The sequence below is a fragment of the Rhinolophus sinicus genome, linkage group LG09 (assembly GCF_036562045.2).
Source record: "Rhinolophus sinicus isolate RSC01 linkage group LG09, ASM3656204v1, whole genome shotgun sequence".
Lineage (NCBI taxonomy): Eukaryota > Metazoa > Chordata > Mammalia > Chiroptera > Rhinolophidae > Rhinolophus > Rhinolophus sinicus.
In genome coordinates this window covers 21,094,502-21,117,406 of record NC_133758.1, presented here as the reverse complement: position 1 = coordinate 21,117,406, position 22,905 = coordinate 21,094,502, and the positions used below count along the sequence as shown (strand labels likewise).

At 45.6% G+C, this 22,905-nt stretch overlaps 1 long non-coding RNA gene across 1 annotated transcript in view; it reads right to left on the bottom strand.

The window, feature by feature from the left end:
- LOC109440865 (uncharacterized) overlaps positions 1-22,905 on the bottom strand; it is an 85,824-nt gene that overhangs the window by 1,362 nt on the left and 61,557 nt on the right. Inside the window, exon 5 of the long non-coding RNA XR_012498753.1 lies at positions 721-772. This is a non-coding gene — a long non-coding RNA (uncharacterized LOC109440865). The remainder of the gene's footprint in view (positions 1-720; positions 773-22,905) is intronic.

Sequence of the window (22,905 nt, the reverse complement as noted above, 5' to 3'; positions counted from 1 at the left end):
AAATCTGCACTTCTAGAGAAGGGTTCTCATCCTGAGGTCTTTGGACCAGGACCGTGGATTTATTCTTATGAGGTTCTGAAGTTTTCAGGAGAAAAATTTTAATTCACGTTTTCCTTTTGGTCAAGTTAAAGGGGAAGAAGCCAGGTGGGGCAGTGAGAGTGCTCACCAGAAGGAAAAGGGGAAGCGCTTCCCTTAGCCTTTTCTTTATACTCAAACTGGTCACGAGGCCGCTCCTCACTGGCAAGAAAGCTAGAAAAGCAAATAGCTGGCATCTTTAACCTCTGTGGAGGAAGGCAAGTTCTGCCAGCTTGAAAGAAAGAGAATGGCTTCTGGGTAAGTCAATTATGCATTTGTGCTGAGTTCAAGTTACGTGCTATCAACACATACTGTAAAACTGATAGTGTCATAGTGTAATAAGTAGAGAAAACTGAAAGACATCCAGCCATCATCTGGACATGTTGTCACCAGCAAGCCCAACTCAAAACATTGGGCATACGTTCGATGAAGCAGCATCGCTTTTTTCTCTGTCCTCTCCACCCCCAAACACCCACAGACCCACCCTTTGTAGCATAGGAGACCCTGGTATGCTTATGTGGTCCAAGTCTGTGCCTCAGTTACTTTAAAGAAACACACTGTTTCTGCTTCCTTCCTCCTGTCTTTCCTGAGTATCCTCAACTTAATTGCCGGGCCTCTCTGTCTGGGTTCAAACCTGGCTCTTACCTGGCTTTCAGTTGCTGTTAAGGTATTTCTTCCTGAGGATTTCACATATGACCTGTCCCAGAGAGAATGAATTTCATTACAAGATAGGATTGCACAGGAGAAAGAGCATAAACTTTAGAGTCAGGCAAAATGTGTTAAAATCCTGGCTCCAATATTATAGACATCAATACAATAATAAAATGTTAAGAGTAGCTTAATGGCAATAAATTCAACAACTTAGATGAAATGGGCAAATTGTTTGAAAGACACACGTGACAAATATTGACCAAGAATAAATAGAACATCTAAAAAGTCTTATATTTATTAAAGAGATTGGATTGGTAATAATAATAACAGTAATAATAAGTTTCTCACAAAAAATATTAGGAGGAAATAATACCAATCCTCCAAAAACTCATTCAGATAATAAGGAGAAAAAATTGCTTCCCAAATCATTTTATGAGGACAGCATTACCTTGACACCAAAACCAGACATTACAAGAGAACTGTAGGCTATCCCGCATAAATATAGTCATAAAAATCCTTAACAAATTATTAATAAATTGGATGCAACAACTTAAAGAAAGGGTAATACACTATGGCCAGTGGGATTTATACTAGAAATGTAAGGCTGGTTTAACATTCGAAAATCAGTTAGTATAGTTTATCATATTAACAGCATAAAAAAAGAAATGTCATATGCTTATCTAAACAGATACAGAAAATACTTTTGACGAAATTCAATACCAATTCATGATAAAAAACGACCAACTCCCCACAAACTAGAAATAAAAAATTCCTTAATCTGCTAAAGAGTACCTATGAAAAATTTATAGTTAACATCATCATTAATAGTGAAATATTGAATACTTTTCTCCTATTAATAATAATATTGGAAATATTACAAGTACATCCATTTTCATCACCTCTATTTAACATTGTATTGGGGTTCTTAGCTAGTGGAATAAAGTAAGAAAAAGAAGTAAAAGGTTTATAGATTACAAAAAAAATAAGTAAAAGTATCTTTATTTGCAGAGAACATAGCCAGGTACTTAGAAAATCCTAAGAAAACTATGAAAAAAACTACATATTTCCACCTGAAAACCTGTATACAGTGTTCAAAATAGCTATTTTCATAATTGCCCTAAATTGGGAAAAATGTAAATGTCCACCAACAGGATGGATAAACAAATATTCAACAATAAAAAGAACGACCAAGTGATACATGCAAAAACATGAATAAAATTTTTAAAACATGCTGATTGAAAAAAGCCAGATACAAAAGGGTATATAGAGAATGGTTTCACTTTTGCAAAATGATAAGAAAAATCTAACTAATGGTGAAAAATGCAGATTAGTGTTTGCCTGGAAATGGAGTGGGAATTGATTGGAAGGTAACCTTATAGAGTCATGGAAATGTTCCGTATCTTGATTATGATAGTATTTATGTGGCTCTACACATTGGTCAAAACTCATCACACAGACACTTAAAATGTGTGCATTTTATTGTTTCCAAATTATACCTCAGTAAAGTTCATTTCTGAAAATATTCTACCCTCATAATTTACAGAGTGGTTTAGGCCAGCTTATTTCTCTCTTGGAGCCTCCATTTCATTTCATAAAATGGCAATGATATTTACTTTGCAGATTTGCTTTGCAGATGACCATGTAAGTATTATGGTCATCTAATACGGTACTTGGGACAGAGTGAGTGAACATGAATAAAAACTAACTTAATGTTCATGTTATACCTGAAGACTCAAAGAGATGAATCTGTAATGGCAGAATTTCAGATACGATAAAAAGTGTGGACGATACTTTAAGGCAGATACTCTTAATGCTCCTCAAAATGACCATCTCTCCTTATTCCGCCAAGCTAACCCTAGGTCTGGAATTTAAATTATATGATTTTATATTTTAAAGCAACTTTATTTCACTTGACTCACAAAGCCATTTTGGAAGTAGATAGATCATGAACCACATGACTCTTTAGCGTGAAGAGAAGTAAAGGGACGTGCCCAAGGTCACACAGCTCAACCAAGCCTAAAACCCCATGACTGAGAGGAGCCTAATACATTGTTCAGAGAAGGTCAGGAGGATAACAGGGAGAGGACTTCCCATTGTTGCAGAACATCAGAGCAATCATGCCATTTGAAACACTTTACTTTGGAGATGAAATGTCATGCCCAAGGTCAGAGAGAAAATGAGTGGCAGAATGAGACATCTCCTGAATCTCAGCCTGGGATGCTCTTCCTGCATTCCCTGCCTCCCGCTCTTCCTTGGAATGGTAATGGACCTGGTATTTGCTTTTGACGGCGGCCAACAGGGCTTCACAGCGCACAATGCCCTCCTTTTGTGTCTTTTTCCCTTGTCTTTTCTGGCAGTGTGATCCTCTGTCTCCCCTGCGTACTCCTGCAGGATAAACAGCTAGGGATGATGAAGGTCAGTGGCCTGTCGCCCAGCTGTTCTGGCCAGGGAGGATGCCCCACGCCTGGCTGGCAGGGAGCGGGAGGGGAGGAGTAATTAATTTCTATGCATCTCATTGCCAGGATCACTTACTGATCCAAGGAGGCAGATTAGAGATGTCACCCTATAAATTGAGTCAGAGCCTTCACCTCGGTGCTCGGCTGGCAATTTTACGCAGTGCCTGACACAGTAACAAACACAGGGTACAAAAAGGCAGCCACTCCCCTGGGTGATGGACGGGGGGAATTGGCCCAATAAATTGTTCCCTGTAAAAAGCCATGTTTCCCTCATTAAAAGGCAGTGAATTCTCTATTGCTTTTCATTAGCTCTGGCCTTGCTAGACATGAGGTGTAATTGACAGTGTGGTTACGGGAGGTGGCCCCCGAGGTGAGAAAGACAAAGAAGCTGAAAAGAGATTCTTATTTATTAAGGTGGAGGTGACAGGCGGATGCTGAGTAAGTTTTGGACGTGGGGGCTGAGAGGTGGGAGAGTTGTGGATCCCCTGAGGGTTGCTCCAAGGGCATTACAGCCAGGAGAGTAAAGAGCAGGACTGACTCAGGGGAGAAGACAGAGCACTGGGCGGGTGGAGGTCACTCGTGGTTGTCACCTCCACCCAGCCTGGGGCAGTCATGAGTGCTGGACTGACATCAAAAGATGTGGCGTCTGGTCCTGGATTTATCACTGACTAGATCACTGAACAATCTTAGAAACATTGTGACATCTTTCTGGGTTTCAGTTTCTCCATCTGAAAAATGAGGATGGGATCAAGTGAGAGTTCTCCTCTATGAAAACACTTGGGAGAGGTTTACAACGTTACAGACACACTGCCACTTCCTATAACCCGTTTTCTTTTCGTAGTATAAGCATGGACCTAAGAATTCTTTTTTAATTCCATGGGTTATAATTCATTCCTTTCACGATTCATTGCCATGTTCACATTGGCCCAGATTTGGCCACTAGGGAGCTTTCAAGCCGGCTCCTGTGTTTTCTCACCTGTCTCCTTCATTCTGAGAGCCTTCCTTACCTTCCAACACAACCAGATGCTCCAGGCTGATCTTACACTTCTTACTCTTTCCATACCCTGGCCCAGGTTCCCTTTAGCGGGCGGAAAAGCAAACCAAATAGGAATTATTCCCCCACATTGAAAAGTGAGGTGCAGACCACCTATGCTGTACTTGGCCCCACACACTTCAAGGATGTTTCAGGGATGAAGTCAAAGTGATGAGGGACTTTTTTTTTTTTTTTTTTTTTGCAGAGAGCGAGATGTGGGTGCTCTGAGTCCCCCATCTCATGGGAGAGGCAGGAGACGGCCACCACTTCACCTCAAGTCTAATAAGAGGGTTTTCAAGGGGGATACCTGGAGAATGCACTGTTTCCACTGGGGCCAGGGTAGGGGGCAGGGGGAGACACAGAAGGAGCTGACTATAACTCACTGACTTCCAGCCCCCACCCATCCAGGCTGCCAGAGCAACCTGGGCTATGGGAGGGAAAGAGATGTGGAGTACTGGAACATTCTTTTACTGGACATTTTAATTACTAATATGAGATTATTCTTCTGACAGGACAGGAACTGAAGACCACGTATTATTATCTGAGAGCCAGCAGATCAGCTCTGGGCCCCCAAGAGTTCACACAGTAGAGTCTCGAATCCCAAGGAGCAGGTTTATACCTGTAATGGGGTGAAGGTGGAGTAGAGAATATAATTAGTTCCTAATGGTACCCTAGTGAATTAGTTTGCTGGGCAGCTGTAACAAGTACCACAGACTGCGTGGCTTACAACAACAGAAAGGTATTATCTCACAGTTCTGGAGGCTACAAGTCCAAAATCAAGGTGTAGGCAGGGCCTGCTGCCTCTGAAGACACTAGGGAGGGACGTGTTTCAGGCCTCCCTCCTGCCTTCCGGTAGCCACAGGAATTCCTTGGCTTGTAAATGGCCATCCTCTTCCTGTATCTCTTCCCACTGTCTTCCCACTGCGTGTGTCTGTTTCTGTGTCCAAATTTGTCCTTTTCATAAGGATACCAATCATTTTGGATTAGGGGCCACCCTAAGGACCTCATTTTAATTTAATCATCTGCAAAGACCCTATTTCCAAGTGAGGTCACATTCACTAGCTAGGACTTCAACATCTTTTTAGGGGATACAATTCAACTCAACAATTCGTATTCCTGCTTGTTTGGCAAATCCTTCCTTCCCGAGTACCTACTATGTGTCAGATACTGTGCTGGGCACTGGGAATCCTAGTGTGTGACCTGGAAAGACCCATGGTTGTGAGGAGCCCAGGTGAGCAGTGACGGCACTGGCACAGCAGACGTCTCCTGCACCTGGGAGGGGATATCTCTTTGGAGGAAGTGACTCTTGAGTTGAATCTTGACTTTCAAGCTGGCAGTAGCTTGTCAGAGACTTGGGGTGGGTAGGCCAAGCTGGGGGAGGGTTAGGGTAACCGACTGTCCTGCTTTGCCCAGGACCAAAAGGGACCCTGGGATATGGGACTTTCAGTGCTACAATTGGGAAAGTCCCCGGCAAACCAGGGAGAGTTGGTCACCCTAGACAGGGAAGACATGTGACTTCAATACGCAGAGGCCGTTGATCAGACAGAGTAAAACCAAAGATGAGATACAGTAAAGATCTTGCGAAGACTCTGCACGGTTATAGAGTAGAGAGAACCCTGTTGGCTGGAGTGTCTTGGGGAGACTTCCAGGGGGCGGTGGAGCTTAAGTTGGGCCTCTGAGGATGGGAGGACTGGACATGGGGGAGAGCACTCTTCAAGGAGAAGGCACAGAAGGAGCCATATGCACAGCAGAGTCACACATCTGTAGGGGCTTCAGATGAAAAAGGAGGTGCAGTTCCCCGGAGTTTAGAACTTTGTGGAAGAAAGACAGACTCATGCCCATGTGCAGAGACGCTCTTAGGAAGGCAGCTCATTAAGCAGGCCAGCCAGCAGGGTCCCCAGGAAGCCAGTCATCCCCAGGAAGCCAGTCATCCACAGGAAAATGCTGCAAATAGCACATCACTGGGGAGAATGGTCCAAACTCTCCCAGACTCCCCCTGGGGAAAGCTCTGCTCGGCTCCTGTAGAATCCCAGGAGCCAGGTTCCCGGATTCTGATGTGGCTGGGCTCCCAAGGGCTGAGAATCCCTCGGCGGCTGAAGAAGGCCGGTTTCTTCCCTTCCTCCCCATTGCCTTCGTTCAGCCTTCCTTCCTTCCATCCATCCAATAGTTACTAAGCGCCCATTTCATTCCAGGCCGGGTACTGGCGGCCAGGAGCACAACAGTGAGTCCAAAGAGAAAAGGCCTCGACACCCATGGAAGGCACAGTTCAGAGGAAGGAGACAGATATTACATTAACTATTGACATCACAACTAGGAGCAGTGCCATGAAAACGTGAGCCAAGGGCCTCAGGAGAGTGTAATGACTGGGCTAAGGTTTGATCTGGGAAGCCTGAAGCAGGGCCTGGTCTGCCTGTTCACCAGGACGCCCCAGCATGGCACAGAGGACGCGCTCAGTCAACGGAAAGGACTGAAGGATGAAACTGGTGAGGAGTTAGGAGAAGGTGCCGGGTCGTAAAATTCCCAGTTTTGCCTATTCAGGAAAATAAAAATTTTATCAGGCACAACCTGAGGACTTTTGAAACAGGATACCCCATAATTCACCAGATTTTTTCCTAATAAATTTGACCTGCCCCCCTGTGGCTACCCAGATAATTGGAGGAACCTAAGAAATGGGATCAAAGGCCGTTTCCCCATAGAAAAGAGCACGGTTCTCTCCACCAACATTCCTCCCTGAGATGTTCCTTCTCCTCCTCTCCCTCCTCTCCCTCCTCCTCGGGGAAGCTCAAGGAGGACCCGCTGAGATGCTGGCACTCCATGCCTTGTTGTCCTCAGAAGAAATACTGGCAAAATGGGAGCCCTAAAATTAAATAGCATGGAGTGTCCAATAATGAATTTGATTTTACACCCATTGTTTATTTAATACAACTTTAAAACTACATTAAGAAGGCAGAACTGCGCAGCGTAGCATGAAAATGAGCTGGAAGCTTTCCAAGTGGAGGCCAGGAATTAGCAAATTGGTCAGATGTGCAGGATGGTGCCAAGTAAGATGCAATCAAGAAGCCACACTTCTGATGCTACATCCGCAAGGATACTACCCCGAAGCATTCGGTTTCCTGATGCTTGGACTACAGAACAGTCTGGGGCCACCTAACCAGCCAGAGTGCAGTGCACTCAGCTATAGATCTCCACGGAGGCGGCTGGGCATCCCCACGCCACAGGCAGGGGGTAGCATCTGTGCTGCTCCCTCCATGATGGTTATATGACGTGTCAACTTGACTGGGCCACGGGTGCCCAGATGCCTGGTTAAACATTGTTGTGGGTGTGTCTGTCAGAGAGCTTCCAGTAGAGATTAGCATTTGAATCAGAACTGAGTGAAGTGGACTGCCCTCCCTGATATGGGTGAGCCTCATCCACTCCCTCCCTCGGTCCCTCAAGGGCCCGAACAAAAATGTAGAGGAAGGATGGATTCAGTCTGGCTCTGTCTGAGAGGCTCAGTCAGACTCAGACTGGAGTCTACACCTCCAGCTGTCTGGCTTTCAAGCCTTTGAACTTAACCACTGGCTTTCCTGGGTCTCCAGTTTGCAGAAGGCGGATGGTGGGACCATAATTGCATGAGACAATTCCTTATAATAAATCTTTCTATTAGTTCTGTTTCTCTGGAGAAGTCTGACAAACACCCCCCCGTCCAGATGCCATTTGCTCCAGATTACTTGCTGCTATCTGGAAGGAGGACCTTAAAAGTCCCTCTGGGCCTGGTTTTTGTTCCTCCAAAGGTAAATTGGGAGCTCTGGGCATGAGGCAGAGATGCCTCAGTTAGCAAGGGCTTGGTGCCTGTGTCCAAGCGCCTGCACCCTCATGCCTATACCCAGCCTATTGTCTGTCGCTTGCCCACCCATTTGGTTTCTGTGGCTTCCCTGGGTTTGACCATCCTCTGAGTTTCCTGACCACCTTCTCACCTGAACCTTAACACAGCGCTTGCTTCCAGGACTTCCTAAGAACCTAACCATAGACCCAGCTCTTCATTCTGTCTTATCCAGTCCCCTTCTGATGGCCAATCACCATCTATGACCCTTCAACACTTGATGCCTCCTGGCCCCTTGGACATGTAGGTTTAGTACCTGGTGTGGTGCCTGGAATCTGAGGCACTGCCCACTCACCTGGGTCAAAGCTCTTAGCACCACCCTGGCCACCAGCATCAGCTTCTCCTAGGCCCCACCTCACCCCCATCTTGACTTCATATTCCGAGCTTTTGGCCTTCCCCTATCTCATTCTTTCCTGGCTTCTCATCTGCTTTCACAACCTGCTGCCCCTTTGCTCAGGGTCTTCCCGAGCAAGCACGTCCCTTTGATCCTTTAGCTGGGCCACTTGACGACACTCCTCCCTTCACTGCTTAAGCCCTCGGTCCTCAGTCAGAAATGCATTAACTAAGGAGTCTCTGGCCCAGATTGGCCTGACTCTGGGTCCCCTATGACCCTGTGGTTGAACCACACCTTCTTCCGGAGGTTGTGTCCCACTCAGTGCCCCATTTCTGGTAACTGGGCCCCTTCTTGTTCTTCCCAGTCTCTGTCCTGATAACTAGCCAGAACCTTAGCTTTTCTAGTCCTTGGGCCCTGCCTTACTCCTATCAGCCCCACTCTGGGGCTAAGCATTCAAAGTCCTGCCACGGGCCAACAGAGCTTCCAGCCAATGCCTGCTGCAGCATCTCCTATTGCTCAACTCCCAGGAAGCCAGATCCAACATACCAACCCCTCCCGGGGGCAGCCCTGGTGCAGGCTGGCTTTCAGTATGTGCTCTCAACATTGCCTTCTTCCCATTGGCTGCAACAGATGTCAATCCCTGACCCCAGTCCCTCCTCAGAGGGGTGTATGCTTCAATGTCCCCAGGCTCCACCCAGTCTAGACTATCATGTGGACAGTAATAGTCAAAGTCTTTTCTAATGACTAATTTTTACACTATAAATTAATAAGGCCATAGTTTTGAACTAAACTGGTAGAAAATGTCAGAGCAAATACTTGGTTAATTGATTTTTCCACCTGTATTACAATTAGAGAACATTAGAAGGCCACACGTTATCAAAGGCCAGTTGATATGTTAAGGACTCTAATTGCAAAAGAGTTAGGAGAAGGAAGGGAGGAGTCAGTGAGGGCTTTGAATCAGACAGAGGTGGTTTCAGAGCTCCTTCAGGGTTTCACTTGTACTTGCTGTGCAATCAGAGACAGGGCGCTTAGTCTATATGTTTTCACACCTAAACTAGGACTAACATCATTGACCCCTACAAGGAGGTAAAACTAAAAGAATTTTCACACAAATTTATTTATTAATTCATCAATCATTTAAACATGTATTGAGTACTTTCTATGTCTCGGGCAAGGTATTAGGTACTAGAGATATAAAGATGAATAAGACACAGTTGCTGAAAAAACTCACAATTTAGAGGGGGCAATAGACACTTAAATAGAGAGTTATTTGTGTCCACTGTGATGATAAAGATATGCAAACGGTACTACAGGAGCAATAGGAGTGGGAGAACGGGAGAGTGGGGAACAGAGATGAGACAGGAAGGCTTTCCAGAGATGAGGGTCATGAGCCAAAAGAATAACTGTGGCTTAGTTCAGACAAATGGGGGTAGAAGAGCTTTCCAGCGAGAAGGAGCAGCATGAAGCAAGTCACATGGTAGAGGAACCATGTGGGGAGTGTGTGTGTGTGTGTGTGTGTGCGCGCGTGTTCAGGGACATAGGAGAATTAGAAACCGATTAGGGTTCTTAGAGCACAAGGTTCAAGGTAGAAAATAAGGCGAGATGAGCCCAGAGATCTGTAGAAGCCTAAACACCATATTAAGAAGCTAGGGATTTACTTACCCACTGGAAATGGGAAATCACTCGATATTTTCAGCAGAGAAATGATATGGTCCGCTTTGGTGTTAGAAAGCTCACGAGGCCCAGAGGGTAGAGGACGAGGTTAAAAAGAGCAAGGCTAGAAGCAGGAAGATTCATGAAGTGAAGAGGGAAGAAGAGCACGAGGGTTTAGTTCACAGGGATCCAAATGAGGGGTCATGAGTTCTTGAAGTAGGTAATAAGGTTCTGAGGGCCTGGTTTTAGGTCAGACGATAAAATGGAAACGCAAAAGGATGGAAGAGACAGAGAAGAACACAGGAGCCACTTGGGACTCAGTGACAAAATTAACTTCACTGGAACGAGAGTACCAGAGCAGAGAATAATCTCCAACACAGCAAGAGAACAAAGGGAACTATTACCATCAAAGAGCAAGAGTAAAACTTAACAGCTGACTCAGAGCCAACTTCGCGACAGAAATCACAGAAGCCAGAATGATATATTCAAAGTCCTAAAGAAAACAACTGCCAACATAAAATTCCTACCATGACTATCCTTCAAATATGGAAAGGTTTTCTGCTTCCTGGTGGGATGCAGTAGCTAGAGGCAGACCAGCATTCCTGCCAGGAACAAGTAGATTGGCCAGATAGATAGAGAAATCATTCATTCGAAGGCATTGGAGATCTGCTGAGAAAACAAGAATTGGGGGGGCTAAGCTTCTGGATAGGAAGGAATTTTAGAGCGGTGAGCTGACTTCTGCAGCCAGCAGAGTCTGAGAATGGGGCTTTGCACCAATGAAAGGCTGCTGGTAGGGACCAGAGATACCAGCGGAGCTTTGGGCGGAAATTTGGGGGCTCCTGATCTCATCACCTGTCTTTCTCTCAGGTCAACACCCCTAACCAAAGCTCCCTGTTACAATGGTGCTGCAAGACAGATGGGGTGTGGCCTTGGCTCCCTCACTCTTGTCCTGCACCCTGTCAGACACTGCAGCCCAGGTAAGATGGGGCTGGACCCTGTCCTGTGGCTTTCCATGGAGCTCAGGTGGGTGGCATTAGTCTTGAAAAGCCTTAGACGTAACAGAGCTCTTCTGGGTGAATGAGACAGTGAAAGTCAGTGTCAGGGTTGGGAGCACAGGAGAAGAGTTGAGTGCAGAAATAGGCCATGCCTTGGCCAGGTCTTGGAGTCCATGAAGGGAAATCCAGAGATCTGAAACCCTGTCTCATGCCCAGAGCACAACTCATGGCTTCTCTCATAGGCATGAGAGTTTCCACTCTGCTTTTTTGCTTGTGATTCTGCCCTTTCTGCCTGGGATATCCTTCCAGAACACTCTACTCACCTCTAGCTACCCATCATTTCTCTTACAGGCCCTATCACAGGGCCACCTACATCCCCCAGAGAGTCTTCTCTCCTCAGCACCACTTAACAATGGTCATAAGCTCCCTGGTATAGCTAGCTGGTACTCAAACCCTCCATGGACAGCTCCCAACTACTCTACTAGACTGTAAGCTCCTGGAGGGCAAGGGCCAGCCCAACTTAAGTCTCTGCACAGAACACATGACACATGATGCTTTGAGTGGCAAGAGCAATAGTAACCAGAGTATACTTCAGATGCAAAGTATCTCGGCCCCCAAGGTCAGAGCAAACCTAGATCCTTAGTTCTTGAAGGCACAGGCCTTGTCTTCTCTTTCATCTCCCTGCTTCCGACTTCCTCACTCCCGAGAGCCTGCTAACAGAAAGTAAATGCTGAATGAACGAATGAATGAAGGAAGGTACATTTTCCAGGTATCTTTATAACTGACCTGTTTAGGGCTTTTTGTTTCTCCTGCTTTTTCTTTCTTTCTTTTTTTTTAACACCAGCCTCAGAGAGGATCTGGACTTGATCTTTTGGGTTGTGGATTGCTTTCAGAATCTCATGAACTGTATAAACCCTCGCTTTGAAAACAGACCTCCCGATATACCAAAACGCTTGCACACAATTTGTGAAGGTTTATAGACTACTCCATTCCCCAAATTATATCACCCATGCAGTGACTCTTAATAATTTATGTCTTATGCAGTGGTGTGGGGATTATCACCAAGGATTGGCTCCTATCCATGAGGGCACCTGAGCCCACAGACACTCCCCTCCAAGGAGCATTCAGAGGGATATGATCATTTCCAGCCCATTCAGGTGATTTAAGAATTGACCATACATTTATCATTTTGGACGAGTCACTGGAACTCAGGTTGCAAATTGCAAAATTGAAAAATAATTCGACAGTCAAGAAATTTCCACTTGATTCTATGATGATTAATTCAAGTCACTAAGATCAATGCCATATCTTTTGTCCCCATAGAGAAATCCCAACATTGGGCTCATCCCCTCTCCAGCCTTAGGATCTCTGTGGCCCAGGACCTGGCAGAGCCACCTCCTTCTTGTGAGGGTGGCTGAATAATGGCCCCCAAGACATCCAGGTCCTAAACCCTGGAGCCTATGAATGTTACCTGACTTGGCAAAATGGACTTTGCAGAAGTGGTTGAGGGTGATTACCTTACGGGTGATTGAGATGTGATTACCACAAACCTAATATATATCAAACAGCACAAATAGATTTCCTTACAGTTCTATAGGTCACAAGTTCAATACGAGTCTTCCTGGGTAAGATAAAGGTATTGGCAGGGCTGAATTCCTTCTGAAGGCTCATCTTTCCCAGCTTCCAAACGCCACCTGCTCTCCTTGGCTCATGGCTCCACCTGTCAAAGTCAGCAATATTGGGCTGAGTCTTTCTCATGCTGCCGTCTTTCTGAGTCTCCCTTCCAGACGCCTCTTCCACGTTCAAGGACCCTTGTGATTACACGGGGCCCGAAGTGATAACGCAGATAATCTGCCTATTTTAAGATCAGCTGCTCAGCGCCCTCATTCCCCTTTGCCGCATAACCCAACACAGTCACAGGTCCTGGGAGTAGGACGCAGACACCTTTGTAGGGGAGGACCTCATTCTGCCTACCACAGAAGGAGGACGTAGTAACGTCTCAGGTCTGATGAGAACGTATAAGCCAATGCCTGAAAAAGAAACGTATGATGTAGGCGGGGGTGAGGGACAGTGAGGGGATTCATAAGCAAAGAAAGGAGACTTGTTTGGAGCCAGAGGGTGGGCAAACACCTTCAAATGCCAAAACGGTGAAGAGTTTTGCTGTATAAACAAGAGGGAAGCACCGGGTGCCTGGATGGGAGCGTGGTTTGTGACTTGGTTGTCGTGAAAGGCGGGACCACAAACAGCCTTTGGCATTCATTCCTTTGCCCTTATTTCCATCATGGCCCTGGGAAGTGAAAGGGTGATCCTGGGCATAACATGGGCATCGGTGGTATAAATGTAGACCAAAACAGCAGGACTCTGAAAACGAAAAGAAGGTGGGAAAAGAGGAGGCAGAGAGAGGGTGTTGAACAGGGCAGAGTTTAACCCATTCATAACCTGCTCCCTCCTTTTAATTCCCATTGAATAGGCCTGATTCCGTTTTGATAGAAAACATGCCCCGCACATGGTTCAGAAGGCTATAGAATTGAGAGCTATTAAATACTAAAAAGACAAGGTGAGAAACAATTTGCAAAATCTCCTCTTTTTATAGACTGCAGCGATTGAGAAAAATTGAGTAAATTCCCCAGCTGCCTCAACTGCAGTCTGTTTCAAGATTCCATCAATTTTTTACGGTACAATCAATATTTATGAATCCCCAAAGAAATGTAGCAGAGAGAAACCCAGCACAACATTTTCTCAGTGGTTTGCAGAGATGTAACAGGGGGACCTAAATAACTTTTAAAATAATCTCAATGACAATCAAAGACTCTTCCATAGCCAATATGGTTTAATGTCAGTGTTTATATTAGCACTGTTCTGCCCGTGGTGGGGGTGGGGAAGGGAAAATGCTTGGAGTTTAATCTGTCCAAAAGATGACACTTGGCTATAATAAGTAGGCTGTAATATGGTACTTAAAAATTCAAAGGAAGTGCTATATTAAAAAGTCCCTGGATTTTTTTTTAATTCATTAAAATATCCTCCATTGGTTAAGCAATGGATTTTTTCAGTCAGCTGGAAAAAAAAGATTTCTGGGGGAAAAAAACAGACAAACAAATCCACATTGCTTTAATGGCTACTTTAGGTTTAATATCTAAACTTATTTAAATAACTCTGAGCCCTCCTGCTGAGAAATATTGAAACTAATGGATTCCTTTGTGCGTAATCTCCATTTAAATGTAGAGTTTAATTTCCCTTTCGGCTAAACCTGTGTGAAACTAGTCTTGAAATGTCCCTCTTAAAAAAAAGAAAACCCCATATAGAATATTTAGGGGGATTCCTTTATTTTATTTAAAATTGGTTTTGGGCATTAAAACTAAATAGCCAGCCAACAGTGAGCCCACAGACCCCCTTAGTTTATACCTGGAGCCCGAAGTAGGGGCTGGGGATGTCTGCAGGTACCCACAGGTGCAGACACCCAGGTGTGTGATGGGAGCGCCTAGGCCTTGATCGGGCACCACCGTGGGGTGTGCTTCCCAAGGCACCTGGCAGAGCTCGCTGTCTACGTCCAACACTATCCCCATCTTCCCCATAATGAGAACACTGGAAATTCTACTGCTGGAGCTTCATCTCTGAGGCTTCTGCCTCTGATTTCTGTTCCATGCAAATCGCCTCAGGCAGGGTCATACTTCCCGTGTGGCTGAGGACCATTTTGTGTGCATGAATATGCATAGAGTCCTATGATATCAGAATGGGAACCAAGACCTAGCAATTGATGGATGCTGCCCTTTTATCTGGCAGGTAATGAAACCAAGGCCCAGAGAGGGCTGTCACTGGTCAGTGGCAAAGGTGGGACGAGCGCTTAGGTGTCCTGGTTCTCAGGCCACGATGCTCCCTTTCCCAGGCTATGCATATTCTACACCGACAGACTCCTAGTGCCTCTGTCGTTTACATCCAGGGGTTAAGTCATGTGCGTTTTCATTCTTGCCATGTAACCCAGAAGTTAAACCGCACATGAGAATATACCTACAACTGAGTGTACGGGTTCAAGTACAATGTGTTTCTTATAACCACCCGGACTCTACAGGCGTGAGAACAGCAGGGACGTCACCAAAGGATTCTTTAGCTGCCTTCTTTCAGTTGTGCGGCTACAATTCAGGTTATAAAGATGCGATTTGTGTATAGCTCTTTTCGTGACACCCCACTGCATAAAACCTGGCTGTGCCTGCCTGATGATAAGTGCCTACGCTGGCCAGGGTAATGCATGGGCAATGGTGCATAATGAGGGTTAAAGCTGAGAGTGAGAGTGAGAGAAGGGCTTTCACACAATGTCTCTGTGACAGACAAGAGCCCTGTGATACAGGTGGGAGTTCTGGGTTCTGGTCCCAGTTCCTTCTCTTAACAGCTGTGATCACGGGGCAAGTCCTGCATTCTCCTCTGAGCGTCACTTGTCCCATCTTAAAAATGGAGATGATGCTAATAATAACTTAGTGGATCAAAGGCAGGCCCCCCGGATGGATCATTTGGGAGTTTCTTCTTCAGGCTATTGGATTTGATTGTACTACATTATAATAGGATGGCAAGCTGAAGACAAAGATAGAATACTTGAGGTCCAGGTTTAGCATGAGTGCACACACACACACACACACACACACACACACACACACACCAGCTCTGAAATCAAGATCCATTTCGGTCTTGCCTATCGGTGACTTAGAAAACATGAGGTTCAAACATGAATCACAGCCCAACGTGATCCTGCTGTTACAAAGCTGTGTGCTTGTCTTGTCTCTCAGCCTCTCCAAGACTACCTGTAGAACAGCCTCCTATGCCAAGTGGCTGCACAATGTGATTTGAGAGACACCGTGAACTCCATGCTCGAAAAATGTTATCCCCAGCAGCCCGTCTCGGGGATCACCATGTCCAGTTACTCCCATGGATGAGAACATTGGAAACTTCCGTTCAAGTGCAGAATTCATGCCAGGGGAGTCACTGCCGCTATTAGCCATTAACACTTTAGCTAGAATCAATGCTTCTATCATCAAACAGGGCCTTGAAAATCGCAGAAAGCCACACTAGAAGAGGGAGAGGCATAGAACAGATCTCAGTTGCCATCTAGGAAAGGAAGGGTTGGTCTGGATGACACCTGGGGTCAGTGGAAGCCTGCGCAGTGGGGAGGTTTCTCAAGAGGACAGAGGAGCAGCCTGAAAACAAGCTGCTTACTTCACAAGGTTCTGAGGGCTAGCACGAGCACTGCCATTGCCCAGGGGCCATGCCCAGCTGCTGTGCTGTGCTCCGGGCTGTGAAGGCTTCTGAGAAACAGAAAAAATGCTTCCTGCTTTCAAAGAGCTCCTAGTCGTTAGGGAGACCAGAGAGTACTGAATGCAATACTAAACTAGAAAGGCGTAGATACTCAGAGCAGCATGGAGGCTTAAAGGAGTCACCAGGATGATTGGTCAGGTGGAAAAGGCTTCAGAGGGAAGGGGCCAGATGGAAAAGCCCATCAAAGACTGGTCATACAAAGGTGGGCAGAGGGAAAAGCAAGGGGAACAGGGAGAGGACACAGAGCTCATAGGCACCGTTCCAGAATGTCACACTAGTCACAGGGCCTCATTTTGAGACGCTAACATCTCATTGGCCAAAACTATGTGGCTGAGCCCAGTGTTGAGTGATGGGGCAATTCACTTGTCCATGATGAGAGAGCACTACAAATTATAGAGGAAACAGTGTGGCTACAGGGAACCGGGAGCATTGGGAACTTCATTGCAATCTACCACTCTTGGCTTATTTCCCTCCAATACATTATGTGTTGCTCAAGGACCGGTGCTGTATCTCATTCATCTCTGGACCCTGACACAGTGCCTGGCACAGAGGAAGAGTGTTGCGGGATTGCGTAATGTGTGTGCTCAACATAAATGACCCAACCCCACTGTGTAGGCAGAGCAAGACTGAGTTTCTATGTGTTTCAGCCTTCTCGTGGAGCCAACTTACTATGGGCAATGAGTAATCAAAGGCAGTGGCCCTCGAGGGGGGGGTGGAATTAACTTAAATAAATTTAGATAAGTTTAACTATGGCATCTTCCCATGCTGTGCCCCTCTAGCCTTCTGGTGGTGCTGTTTGATCTTCTCATGCAGGATATTCCCGTCGTACCTTATCTAGGAAAATTCCCCCCACTGCAATGTCCTGCTGTAGCCCATTCCTAGCCAGACCTCTTGGATCCAAACTGACCCATTTCCTTACTCCAGAACTGCCAATCTCTCAGTGCTAGATGTTAGGAAAGCAATCTGATTAAACAGCATTTATACATGACCTCAAAATCAATTTTGTCTTGGCAACTGTATGTCGGCCCTCTCACCACTCTCCCTACCCGACCACACACACACATCCGTGCATACTCAGGCACAGCATGTATCTTCCTGCTTCGTTCCCCTGCACCAGCCATTCCTGACCCCTTGTAGGTAGACTTTCCTATTCCTGCTTAGCTGGTAAAAGAGAAAGGTTACATCTTAGACTCCCAACGACTTGCCTTTCCCAGGGGAGGGGGCTGGACATTGTCCAGGATGGGCTAAAGGAGGGGCTTTTGCCCACTACATACGAAGTTACCTTCAAGGAAGGCGTCCCTCCAGCCAGTTCTTTCTCAAAAAACAGGGTGCTAGAAGAACTCCTGCAGCACACTTTGGTGGTTAAATCACCCTGGCTACCATCGCCATAGCAAATCTGATCCAGGTCCAGCGTACGACCTGACGCAACCACCAATGGCCCAGGCATCAGCGTCTCCCTCAGGGAGTCTGGCTTTCGTCCTGTCAGGCAGAGGCACTTCCCACGCAATGCTGCACACTGGCCCACTCAAATCCCCTTTAGGAAGACTGAATATTGGCTGAACAAAGAGAAGACAGATCATAAAAGTTGTTTTCCTTAGTGATACTGAACCCTTTTTTCATTTCTATATAAAATTGATGCCCATCTTAGTCTTAGAAGACCTGTGTCTTGGGAGAAATTAATGGCTAATGAGGACATATCTTTTTTTGAAATTAAATGCATTGAGGTGACAACGGTTAATAAAATGACATAGGTTTCAACTGTACAATTCTGTATTACATCATCTACATATCGCATTGTGTGCTCACCACCCAGAGTCAGTTTTCCTTCCATCACCATATATTTGACCCCCTTTACCTTCTTCTACCAGCAACTCCACATTTCAGTGTGTCCTTCCACATACCTGCAACACCAAAAGCACACACCTCTTCCCTAGTAGGACTCTGGAACCTGATGGTAAAGAGATGGGAGGGTCACATAATGTTTCCAGCCTAGACTTATGCCCACCCACAGGTGATTCCATAAATGCTTGTTTTGACTATGCTTTTTTAAAAAATAATTTATTATATTGATGTCACTGACTAGCTTACCATTGGTTCTCAATTACTTGCTGTTCAATAAAAGTATCATCAGTTAACTTAGATTGTGTTTTATGTAATTACAACACCAGACTCCTCTCTTTCATTTCCAGTCTATTGGCCACAGGGCCTTGTCACCACCCATAACCCCATACATGCAGAGGGCACTTAGGATGAGGGCGAGTGGCTCATTATCCTCGTCCACCTGGCCCAGAGTTAGAATCCCTGCTGGTGATATTACTTTCCAATATATGGGGCCTGTGTGCACGCGGTTGCCATGTCTCTTAATTAAGAATCTTTTTTTGTCTTATGCATAAATTAATCAAGGTAATTATTGTAGCATTATTATTATTACATTGTACTTATACAGCACTTACCTCCGAGGTGCTCAAAGTAGTTTATAGATTTTTTAAAAATCTAATGAACTCTAGTAGCCTCTAGGCAAGATGAAGAGCAGAGCAGGGATTATTAGAGCCACGTCATAGTTGGAGAAAATGGGTCAGGCCAGACGCAGGGGTGGCTGCGGTGGCTGCAAAATAGCTCACTCAGACTGGCTTATATACTCGTCCGCGTGCTCTCTGCTGTCCGTGGAGGGCTGAGGGCAGGAGAAGGGCTGCCCTTGGGTGTGGTGAGATGTGTTCCTGCTCCGTCTCCGAAAGCTATATTGACATAGCACCTTTGGAGCCCAAAGAACCCCTCTGGTAGGGTTTGGAGTTAGAAAATATACCAGAAATATCAGTGTCTCCTCCCTTTCTTCCCATTTTCTCCACCTGCCCTTACATCTAACCAAGTGCCTGAGCCAGCTGCTACCTTGTGGAACCGGAAACAAAGGGTGTAAAGAGAGAGAAGAAAACTGCCTCAGCATTTGGCATCAGCACCCCTCAGTTTACTCTGACCCTGACTCACGCTGTCATGATTTCCTACGTCTCCTTCCGATGCTCTAAATTCCTCAGGAGCAGCAGAGCACAGGGGCGGGCACAGAGCAGGCTCCACAGTGGTCTAGGGCAAGGCCAAGTGCTGGCAGAGACGGGGAGGGGAGTTTCCAGCCTGCTCTAAGTAGATCGGGGGCAACGGGAGGCAGCATGTGAGAACCTGGAGCTCGAGGTCCCTGTATTTCGTCCTGATAATAAGAGTAAACGATTTCGAGGTGACAATCATAAAGGTTTCTTTCCAGGTACAGATAATAGGCTTTCTCTCTGACAAGATTGCTGGTCTCTGTTTGGCTATCAGCATCCCCATTGCGATAATTCAGCAGACTCTAGTGGTCACTCCCCAGCATATGAGCAAATCATGGTGCTTGCAGGGCCAACAAGTGGTAACTGGCTGTGAGAGGAGAAAATACACTGCGTAATGGTGGGGTCTCTGCCTCCAGGAGACACGTATCCATTTCATTAAGCAAATCCAATTCATAGCAATCCACGTGTTCCCTCCATGTGGAAAATCTCCTCCCTCCCCTCTCCCTCTCTGCCTAGCTTAGTCTGATAGGTTGGTGCAAAAGTAATTGTGGTTTTTGCAATTATTTTTAACCTATAAAACCGTAATGATTTTTGCACCAACCTAATAACTCGTCCTGTAAGACACAGCTCAGACATCATTCATTCATTTCACAATGATTTTTTACAATAATGCCTGCACCTGAAGGCACAGGGGTAGAGCACTAACAAATCAGGTTTTTAAAAAAATCTTTGCCCTCACAGGGTGGGGAAGAGGCGAGGACAGATAATAAAGAAATAGCAAATTGTCCAGTAATTTAGAAAGCTGCAAGTGCCGTGGATAAACATTAAAGCACGGAAAGGGTGACAGGGCACTCTGAGAGGAGAGGTGCAATTTTAATAGTGTTCTTAGTGAAGGCTTTTGACTGAGGCCTTAAAACAGATGGGAGAACAAATCCTGCAGATCGGTAGGAGAAGAATATTCCAAGTAAAGGGAACGGAAAGTGCAAGGTACCAAAACCAGTAGTTGGTGGAGCCCTTTAAGGAAAAACAAGAAGCACAGTAATTGTCAAAACACAAAACATTAAGTATTGGCAAGCACATGGAGAAACTGGAACTCTTGTGCCCTGTTGGTGGGAATGTCATGTGGTGCAGCTGTTTGCTAGAAAAAACAGTTGGGCAATTCCTCCAAAAGTTAAACCTAAAATGACTATAGGACCTAGCCATTCTACTCCTAGGATGTACGCAAAGGAATTGAAAGCAGGGACTCAAACAAATACCTGTAAGACAATGTTTAGAGCAGCATTCCTCGCAATAACCAAATACCCATCAATAGATGAATGTACAAACCAAATGTGGTCCGTCCATACAATGGGATATTACTTAGCAGACCACCGTAATGACTGGGGCTTGGACTCTGGGATGGGTGTCATGGGTGGAAGGGAATGGAGCTGGGGAGTGACATGATCTGGCCGTCTTTTAATAGGCTTCCACGTTAAGAGCCACTAAAACGAGGTCAAGGATGGAAGCAGAGAGACCATTGAAGAAGAGGCTATTGCAATATTATTGGCAAGACATGACAATGGCCTGGTGGTGTCACTAGAGGTGATAACGAGAGATCATGTTTAGATGTAATTTTCAGGTAAAGATAAGCGTAGTTGCTGAATGTAGGGTATGAGAGAAAGAGAAGCATTAAGGATAATTAAAAACTTTTTGACCTGAGCAACTAGACGCTGTTAGTTACCATTCACTGAATAAACAGGGAGATGGCAGGTTTGGGGATTAGGAGATGAATACCTTGTATGTGACACTGAATGTCTGACATGCTTATTAAACATCCAAGTAGGGATGTTCTAGAAGGTAGCTGAATATATGACTCTTGAATGGGGAGAGCAGTTTAGACTAGAGTTAAAATTTTTTGAGTCCTCAGCATATAGTTGAAACTGGATGAGCCCGCCGAAGGAGTGAGTATAGATTGAGGAGAGATCATGAATGTAGCCCTGGAGGGCCAACGTCGAGAGGCCAAATTGACCAGAAGGCTGAGAAGCAGCAGCCAATATAAGAGAAACAGGAGTGTGGGTGCCCTGAGGCCAAGCGAAGAAAGTATGTTTAGGAGACAGAATGATGAACTGTGCTCAGTGCTTCTGAAAGTTTGAATAAACGAGGACTGAGAACTGGCTATTTCTACATCTAGAGACATGGTGATTTGACAAGAACAGTCTCCATGGAGAAGAGAGGGCAAAAGCCTAAACAAGGTAAGTTCAGGGGAAAATGGAAGGAGAGAAATTGGAGAGAAACCTTCTGAAGAGTTTTGCTAAAAAGAGGAACAAAGAGATGGGTAGATGGAGGGGGAAGTGGAAGGGGTTGGAGGCTAAGAAAGCTCCTTTATCTCTTCTGGTTAGATGCCCCTCCTCTCGGGTCACACGCCTACCTCTGTGTGTCTACCTCCCCAAATAGGCTGGGGGCTCCTTGAAGGCAGGACGTGTATCTCAGCATCTCTGAGTCAGGGTTCCAGCAGTGTGTCTCATCCATAATAGCTCTCAGCCAATGTTTGCCAAACTGAACTGAGTGTAGACGTGAGCGTAGTCAAACTGATTTACAGAGGAGTGAAAATTCATGGCGGGAGGAGGAAGGAGTATTCAGCAAGTTGTCTGATTGGAATTCAAAGTAAGCCCTGAACTCTGGGACCTGCTTTGGATCTCGGAGGGGAGACCTCATGCCTGTAGCAAACAAAATGTAGCTGTCAAGTTCATTTCCCTTCAGGTAAAACTCGTCTCTCTGCCATGGTCAAGTGTAGACCAGGATAGCCTGTAAAACCAGTGCTACTAGCAGGAATACACCACGTGTTAACATAATACAGCTCTGGAGACCATGTATGATGTCATCAAAGGCTCAATTCATTTACAAAATTCAGTTGTCTTGAATTTGAATTTGAATTCAAATCAATGACAGAGGGCTGCTGGTTCTACTTGTTTCTTGACTTTCTGTCACTTGTATGGAGCTCTTTAGACCGTGGATATTTTGGATTGAGATCAATTTGCACTTCCTTTTTCCCTTGTAGTGAAAAGGGTACCATATTCTGCATAGAAAAATGAAAGCTGTAACTACTCTCCTCACAGTTAAGTGGCAGCTTGACTGCTAACACTTAACTCTGTGTCAAGCACTATATTACAGCCTTTTACTTGTATTAAGTCATTTAACCCTCTCAATGCCATTATGAAATCAATTCTATTACTGGCCCCATTTTCCAGATGAGAAAATTAAAGCACATAACAGATAGATTCATTGTAAGGAAATGTAGTTTATGAGGGGCCGTCTGGCTCCAGTGTCCATGCTTTGAACCCCATATTGATGCTGCCTCCTCCTTCTCTGAAAGAGTCTTAGACTCTTAGGAAAAGGCAGCAAAACTTGCTTTTACTTCCACCTGGTGTGTTGGTGTTCCCTCTGTAAGGGCCCAGTTAGTTGGAAGGAAAGAACCAGAGTTTGGTGATGCCTCATTTCCTGCCTCTCCGGGAAGGTGCTTCTCCATCAGGTGTC